The following is a 5,737-nucleotide window of genomic DNA, read 5'->3' as shown; positions in this document are numbered from 1 at the left end:
GGTTCTTAGCCTTGAGCTCCCCCACAGTTCCCAAATCGTTCTTCCGTGCTTCCTCCAATTCAACGTATTTCCTCCTAAGAGCAACCAAATCTTTTTGAGCATTAACCTATTAGCATTCTTTTTCCTCAGTTCTGCAATACTATTCCTATCATCCATCCATGTTTTCTTCATCTCTTTCAGCTCACAATTCTAACGCTCTATCTCAGTAGTACTTACCATTCACTCACGTTATCTTCATCTCTTTCAGCTCATAATTCTTACGTTCTATCTCAGCAGTACTATTGTTAACATCCACCCATGTTTTCTTCATCTCTTTCAGCTCACAATTGTCATCTTCTAGCTCAGCATTTTTCCTCAGTTCTGCAATATAATTCCTATGATTTAGTATTCACCCATTTTCTTCATCTCATAATTCTGAACAACTAACTCAACATTTTGTTTCTTCATCTCTTCTAATTCTCACTCTAACTCAGCATTCTTCTTCTTGATGACTCCAACAACATCTTTATATTTATTTACCAATGAATCCAAAGGCTAAATTAAACTACCTCGAGAATCTTAAAATTTCCAAACTCCATTAGGGAAACTAAGCATAAGTTTAACATTACACTGGTAATATAATTGCTCAATTATCCACGTATGTTTGTACGTATACATGTATGTATGTATATATGGACCGTCCTGAGGATTGGGCCGGGCAGACAGGACGCTCTCATGTTTGTATGTATGTATATATGTACGTGTTTATAATTGTCCATGATTCTCATAGATAGAATAATGAATACCCCTACTCTGCTCTGCTAATGCTTTGCTTTGCTTGCTACTTGAGGTCAAGAGTCCGTAGAGAAAATCAGAGAATGAATGAAATAAATAGAGAAAATGGGGCTTGAGAAGGAGGCACAACAACAACTTAGTCTCAATTCATGTACTATTGTTAATGCTCTGTTTGATAATTTGATTTTACTTTACGAGGAGCACAAACTGAACTCGGAAACCCGGTATAGTTGTTCCCCAAGCGAGCAGCCTTGCTTCGAGCACTCGAGATCGGAGGAGGAGGCTTGCTCGCACTCGCCATGGGTGATATTGATATCAGATCCTCTAATGGAACTCTCTGGACATTACATAATGTCAGACATGTCCCTGGAATAAAGAGAAATTTGATCTCCATAGGCCAGTTGGATGATGAGGGTTATCACACCACTTTTGGGGGTGGAGCTTGGAAAGTAACGAAAGGCAATCTGGTTGTAGCTCGTGGAAAGAAAGGAGGCTCCCTTTATATGGTTGCAGAGGAGGACATGATAGCAGTAACTGAAGCTGTCAATAACTCATCTATATGGCATCAAAGACTTGTTCAGAGGTTTGATTGACTATATAGTCAAATCTTAAATTTTGTTTTTAATATTTTTTTCAAGTAAACAAATATATGCAAATCCTTATATGTTCATGGGTGTCGGGTACCCATGGATATCCACAGATATTTTAAAATCCGGTATCAAACAGTTTCTAGGTGTGAAAATTACAATATAAATTTGGGTCAAAATGCAATGGAAATAGAAGGGGAAAACTCATGCAATATGAATATCAGTTCAAGCAAGTTTGATGAGTACCTCAAAAAGGTGTGATGGCTGCAAAACGATGTGAAGGCGGCGACAAAGGAGGCTGCGGTGACCAAAGAAGCAAGAGAGACAGAGTGAGAGAGCACCGGAAACGAGTGAGAGAACGGAAAAACGTTGTGAAGGTGAGGAGAGAGTGGCAAAACTTCGTGACGGTGAGGACTTCTAACCTCAACAATTCTCCTAAGCAAGACCCTGCATTTTCTCACTGGAATCACTCCCCTCGCCGCGGGAAGCACCACAAGGAGGAGGAGGAGGACGACGACAACGGCGGCAAGGAAAACCCCAACGCGGCGGAGGACGCTCCGACTTTCTCACCGGAATCACTCCCCTCGTCGACGGAAGCACCACAAGGAGGACGACGACGCGGTGGTAGAAGTAATTTTGCAAGGTAAGTATCAGCCACAATCCGGTAATGAAAAGTGATTTTGCAGGGTAAGTATCAGCCACTATTTATAGGGAAAAATCCGTTAAATCCTATGTAGTCTGCACAATAAATTTTGTGTAATAAAAATTATGCTGTGTAGATTTAAGGTCGAATAGAAAGACGGTGAAAATGATTCGTGAACTCAAATACCGAAACACCCCCGATTTGTGTGAGTTAAAACCAACCACAAATTAGTTTTTAACCCTCACAAACTATAAGTGTTTGGGTGGTGTTCACTAATCATTATTCGTATTTGAATGGAAAAAATGATTCCAGGACCAAAAGATATAGTAGAAACACCCCTAAACACCCCTTTTTTTTTTGCGAAGTTTGCTACGATATTTCCTGCGGATTTTGCATCGAAAAAATTTGAAGGTAAAATTTGTAAGAAAATCCGCATGAAAGTACCCTTTTCGAACGAATTTTCGCAGAAAATGATATTCCGGTTGTTAGTAACCGCCGCTAATAAACAACATATAAATTCGAAGCAAAATCCACAGGAAATTCCGAAGCAAAATCCACAGGAAAACGGGTGTTTAGGGGTGTTCCTGCTGTATAGTGGTTCAAGAATTATTATTGTCTGATGCGTACATGTTTATTGGTAAGCTTTTATTATTCCATCTTTCTCTTTTGTTAGTTAGTTTGAATTCCACCATTGTCACACCACTGTCTCGAGCTATCTTCGGAACTTATAAGTTTCGAAGTGAAGTTTTGAAGAATACCTCGAAACTTATAACGTTCGAGGTCGCCTTTGAAAATTATATAATATTCAATGATAGCTCGAGATAGTAGCAGTTTGTTCGAAAGTTGAATGTTCTGAAGTCATAACCAATGTCCATATTTTCCAAGCAGAATGACAGACTCGTACCTGTATGACGAAGATAGACTTCTTGAAGACATGGATAAACGACCGAGGAGTATAACCCCGGTATGGCACCGCGGAAGATATCCTCGGGACTTCCCCGACGTAGCCAAACTCGGTTTTTTCAATGATTCCGAGTAACTACACCCCAGTTATTCTCTGGTCACGGGACTCTTGGAATTTATCCAGGGTACCCAAACTCGGGTTTCAACACATTCCGGAGGCGTCGCGCCCCGGTTATGTGCCGGGTATTGGACCCTCTATTTGTCGCCGAGGTACCCAAACTCGGGTATTACACATTTGAATAGTAAAAATGATATAATATTTATATAAGCGACACAATCTCACATCATCCAGAGTAGTAATGGACAAGTCTATGGAAAATTTAATTTCATTGGATCTGAAGAGATCTCTCCAAAGACTCAACCAGCTTCTCAGCCCTGCGGTACTTATATACAAATTTGTAGTTCTCAACCTTGAGCTCCCCCACAATTAGGGATGGCAATTTAACCCGAACCCGTGGGTACACGCCCGAACCCGACCCGATTTGACGGATAAAACCCGAGTTGACTGGGTATGGGTTCGGGTTCGGGTAAAACCCGATTTAAAAAATAGGGTTCGGGTTCGGGTCTGGGATGTTCACTACCCATACCCAAACCCTACCCGAACACATGTATTTACTAAATTACCCCTTGTACACCAAGCCACCACCCTTTACATTTTCTGTTTGGTCAGATATGCTGGGTTCAGTTGTATTATTTCTACTTGTTTATGTAAAAATCACCAAAATCACCAACAATCCCCACAGAACCCCAAAACTGTAACCCAGATCTGGTCGACAGTGGCATATAGAACCTCCATCGCTCCACCACGAGACCACCGTCCTCGAGCCAGAACCTTCGCGATCCAAGCATAGTTGCCGTCGTGTGACCATTAGAAGTGTCGCGCCGCCATCGCCTCGAGTCCTCGATCTCCCTCTTTCTCCTTCGATCTGCAGTTCCTCTTCACCGTTCTTCCATCTTCACCTTTCCCCCACCGACCCCCACCTCGACCCATAGCCGCAACCTCGCCGTGAAACCCAAAACCCTCGCCGAAAATTGAACCCTCCATTCCCGATTTCAAAGAGGAGGTTGAAGGTGGTGTTGTGGCTGAGTTCAGCGATTGGTTGAAGGTGGTGTTGTGGCCGAAAATTGAACCCTCCATTCCCGCTTCTTGTTTCGTCGCCAACGTCCTCGGCTTCTGACTCGCTTGGAAAGTCAGGTAACAACACATATCCTTACGAAATCACTGATCTGAATTTTGTGGGTCATGTCTATTCGTTTTGTCAAGTCATTTTGATTCTGAAATATAAGTGAAGCAATATCAAATTCTGCAGCATTAAGATACCAATACTCTATGAAGTGTGATTGCCTATGAGCTTTTCCTGTTTGAGTCTTTGAGATGCAGGATTTGTTAGTTTTATGTATGTGAATTTTTTCTATTGCATTTCTCTGCAACTGGGTAACCTTGATTGGCTTTACTGCATCAGATTCACAACTAAAAGTGTGATATTGAAAGGATAGCAACGAGGCTTGCTCTCTCATGGACTTGGGAATCAGAAATTTTTAGGAATATATTATTTGCTGGTTGTTGATGCAGGAACTTTAAGGGGCCGTAATTTGCTGGTTGATTGGGCCTATTATGGAAATTAATTGTTGCTGGTTGCATACTATTAAGCTGAAGTATTTTGCAGGAGGATTTGCATCTGTAACAAGTTGGAGTTTTATTCAATCATGGTGGAGTTTAGTTACCTTTTGAGACTTAATTATGCTGTAATGGGGACCTGTCCAGTGCCATTCGTTGAAATGGAGTTTAGATAGAAAACTCTTCTGTTGCTGTCACTTACAAATTTTATCTTAATAGCAACATGCAAATATTTCAACAATTGCATAAAACAGGTGTTTTTTGTACATTCGGGTCGGGTTTGGGCAAGAATAAATAAACATTGTGGGTTTCGGGTTCGGGTAGGGTTTTCCCGAAACCCGATAGGGTCGAAAATGGGCATTAATTTTCTTCACCCGACATTTTCGGGTAGGGTCTGGGTTCAGGTTTTCCTTTTCGGGTTCGGGTATGGGAGATGCAAAACCCGCACCCGACCCTACCCGTTGCCATCCCTACCCACAATTGACAAATCCTTCATCCGTTCTTCCACCAATTCACCGTTTTTCCTCCTAAGAGCCACCAAATCTTTTTTAGCATGGAGAAACCCGAGTTTGGGTACCTCGGACACCCCCGAGGTTCCAGTTCCCGGAATCTATCCGGCGGAAAAATCCTCGGTAATTTATAATCGTGGAGAAACCAAGGTTTGGTTCTTCGGAACACTCCCGAGGGTCGAGTTCCCCAGGTGCCAAATGACCGAACTCAAGAACCTCGGCATATACCCGAGTGTCCAATACATATAAACGACCAAGGAGTATAACCCCGGTATGGCACCGCGGAAGATATCCTCGGGACTTCCCCGACGTAGCCAAACTCGGTTTTTTCAACGATTCCGAGTAACTACACCCCGGTTATTCTCTGGTCACGGGACTCTTGGAATTTATCCAGGGTACCCAAACTCGGGTTTCAATCAAGTAGAACCACTCTTCTGTTTTTCATAGATTTTATTTTGCATTTCAAATGTAACCAATTGCAAATGAGATTGTAGATTGTTGAATCATTACCATGACAGTAGATTCCTAGAATTTTGAAGATTCTTCTAGTTGATCAATTTTTACTGCCATAACCCGCATATGAAGATGGCGTTCCGTACCCACTCTCGAATTTGACTATATGCTCGAAAGCAAAGAAGCGGTG

General features: G+C 42.1%; 1 long non-coding RNA gene across 1 annotated transcript; it reads left to right on the top strand.

Annotated features, from left to right (window-relative positions):
• Positions 1-3,304: 3,304 nt before the first annotated feature.
• On the top strand, positions 3,305-4,836 carry LOC130720632 (uncharacterized). The gene is made up of 2 exons (XR_009013195.1): positions 3,305-4,162; positions 4,431-4,836. It is a non-coding gene; the product is annotated as an uncharacterized LOC130720632 (long non-coding RNA).
• The last annotated feature ends 901 nt before the right edge of the window (positions 4,837-5,737 follow it).

Source organism: Lotus japonicus, chromosome 5, assembly GCF_012489685.1.
Source record: "Lotus japonicus ecotype B-129 chromosome 5, LjGifu_v1.2".
Classification (NCBI taxonomy): domain Eukaryota; kingdom Viridiplantae; phylum Streptophyta; class Magnoliopsida; order Fabales; family Fabaceae; genus Lotus; species Lotus japonicus.
Note: the sequence above shows the minus strand (reverse complement) of the source record. Positions and strands in the feature narration are given on the sequence as shown.